The following is a 2976-nucleotide window of genomic DNA, read 5'->3' as shown; positions in this document are numbered from 1 at the left end:
CTAAGACACTTGAGTGATTAGAGTGCATACACTTCCAGTGAGGGTTCGATGCTCGATTCTTTGTTCCCGGCTTTCACAAGCTATTTTCTTTTACAAATCTATTTGTACTTCATTTTTATGAGTTGAATTAGTGAAATCCAGTTCATATTTGTTCTTAAAAGATTTATTTACTTTTAACCAAGTAGGAAAAATCATTCTCCATATAGTTACATTCATAGGTTGCATTGCATACTCTCTATCATTCCTCTTCACCCCTTTATAGCTTCTCTTGAGATTAGCATGAGGACATGCTAATGTTTAAGTGTGGGGAGGTTGATAAATCACTATTTTATGGTTTATCTTGTGCTCATTTGAGTGGTTTTTATTAAGTTCTTACCCACTTATTCATACTATTTGCATGGTTTTACATTTTCCTTTCTGATTTTGTGCTATGATTGAAAACATGTTTTCTTTGGTCCTAATTTGCTAATATTAATCCTCTATTATTACCATTCGATGCCTTGATATGTGTGTTAAGTGATTTCAGAGATTACAGGGTAGGAATGACTCAAAGGATAGAAAGGAAGCATGCAAAAGTGGAAGGAATACAAGAAGTTGAAGAAGTTGCTAAGCTGTCCAGCCTGACCTCTTTGCACTCAAACGGTCATAACTTGAGCTACATAGATCCAAATGAAATGGTTCTAGTTGTGTTGGAAAGCTAACGTCCGGGGCTTCGCAAATATAATTTGCCATAGCTGCCCCGACACCAGGCGACGCGAACGCGTGGATCATGCGGACGCGTGACCTGGCGAAAATGCAATCCACGCAAACGCGTGGACGACGCCTCTGCGTCACTTTGCCGCGACCTGAACGTAACAGAAATCGCTGGGGATGATTTTTGGATTGTTTTTAACCCAGTTTTCGGCCCAGAAAACACAGATTAGAGGCTATAAAGTGGGGGAATGCATCCATTCATCATCACGCTTTCATAATTCATAATTTTAGGATTAGATGTAGTTTTTAGAGAGAGAGGTTCTCTCCTCTCTCTTAGGATTTAGTTTTAGGATTTAGGATTATTTCTTCTTCTTAATAGGTTCAATGTTCCTCTTATTTATTTTCTATTTTTATTAATTATTATTTATCTTTTCAATTTGGCTTATACTACATTCATGTTATGATTTTCTTAATTAATATTATTTGAGGTATTTCAGTTTATGATTGTTTTATTCTATTTATGAATGCTTTTAATTTAATTTAGATTTATTTTTCTTTTTGGCTCTGGTTAAGTAATTGGTAACACTTGAGTTATCAAACTCAGCAGTGGTTGAAATTGGCAGATTACTAATTGATCTAGATCGCTCTAAAGCTAGTCTTCCCATAGGAATTGACTAGGACTTGAGGATCAAGCTAATTAGTCCACTTGATTTAACTAAGTGGGATTAAAACCCAATTCTCATCACATCTGATAAGGATAACTAAGATAGAAATTCCAAATTCTTATACCTTGCCAAGAGATTTTATTATTATTAATTTTTTTTCTTGTCATTTAAATTACCTGTTCCTTATTTTAAAAACCCAAAATTCTACCTTTTCCATAGCTAATAATAAGTCATACCTCCCTGCAATTCCTTGAGAAGACGACCCGAGGTTTAAATACTCAGTTATCAATTTTATTGGGTTTGCTTAAGTGACAAACAAAACTTTTGTAAAGAAGGAATTCTTGTCGGTCTAGAAGCTATACTTACAACGCGAATTTATTTGCAAAAATTCTAGATCGCGCGAGAGTTTCGCTCTTTCATTCATGCTCTTTGATGTGTTGTTTTGAATTGAATGCATCGAGGTTCATTCATTTGATCTTGATATATTGTTTTACGGCAAAAGTGGTTATCATCATTGCTGAATCAGGATCCTACGATCATGGGAAGACATGGTGTCCTTGAAAGAGGCTCGAGTTATACCGGAGTGTACAAGCTCAGATAGATGCAGTTGCTTGGTCTAAGTGTAGATATTGAATAGAGCAGCGTTATGTTGTTTATGGATTATTTTTACCATGTTTTATTCTAGATTGTGGATCATAAATTTGATGTATTTAGAAATTTTTAATATTTTAAATTTTATATTTCTATGTAGACATTGTGAATGTTTTTAGCATTTATTTAAAAAATTCATCTACGTTTGATTCTTTTTATATTTTGTGAAAATATAATTATTTATGAAAATTAAGTTTTAATAGTGGTAAATGTGAAATTAATAAAAATATATAATTATAAGATTAGGAATAGCGACCGATTTAGTGACTGATTTAGCGTCTGATTTTAGATTTTCAAATAAGGCATTGGCGACCAGTTTAGCCACTGATTTCATCAGCAACCAAAAGTTTGGTCACGATTTAGCAGCAAAAAATTTGGTCACCATTTAGCGACTGATACTCTTTGGTAAGGGTTTGATGGCCTTGTTCAAAAATCTATTGCTAAAATCGGTTGCTAGCGGTTTGCAATCAAAGTTGGTCACTATTTTCTAATTAGCGACCAAGATTTTAGTGACTACCAGAATCGGTCGTTAAGGGTTTAGAGACTGATTTTCAAGAAAAATCAGTTGCTAACTCAGTCGCTAATCCGGTAATTTCTTGTATTGGTTACCATTGGATTATTTTTGTTATTCTGGCAATAAATCCGACGGTAATCAACATTTTTTTGTAGTATCCAGAAACAACAAGTCTTTATCTAAGGAAGAGAGGATTTATAAACAACAAACTTTTATATAAGGAAATGTTCATAAAGTGGGCCACTAGAACAGGTTGTGAAGTGATGGTGATATTCTTACTCAATAAAAATGAAGAATAAATTATCATATGTACCCATAAAGATACAAATACTGACAAATGTATTCATCAAATAAGAAAATGACCATTGTACCCATAAAAGGTGAGTTCCGCATGACAAAAATACCAAAACCCTAAAAAACTATTCAAAACCCCTAAATTGTCATTCTCTCCAC

The sequence above is a fragment of the Arachis ipaensis genome, chromosome B04 (assembly GCF_000816755.2).
Source record: "Arachis ipaensis cultivar K30076 chromosome B04, Araip1.1, whole genome shotgun sequence".
NCBI lineage: Eukaryota > Viridiplantae > Streptophyta > Magnoliopsida > Fabales > Fabaceae > Arachis > Arachis ipaensis.
This window is presented reverse-complemented; position numbering follows the sequence as displayed.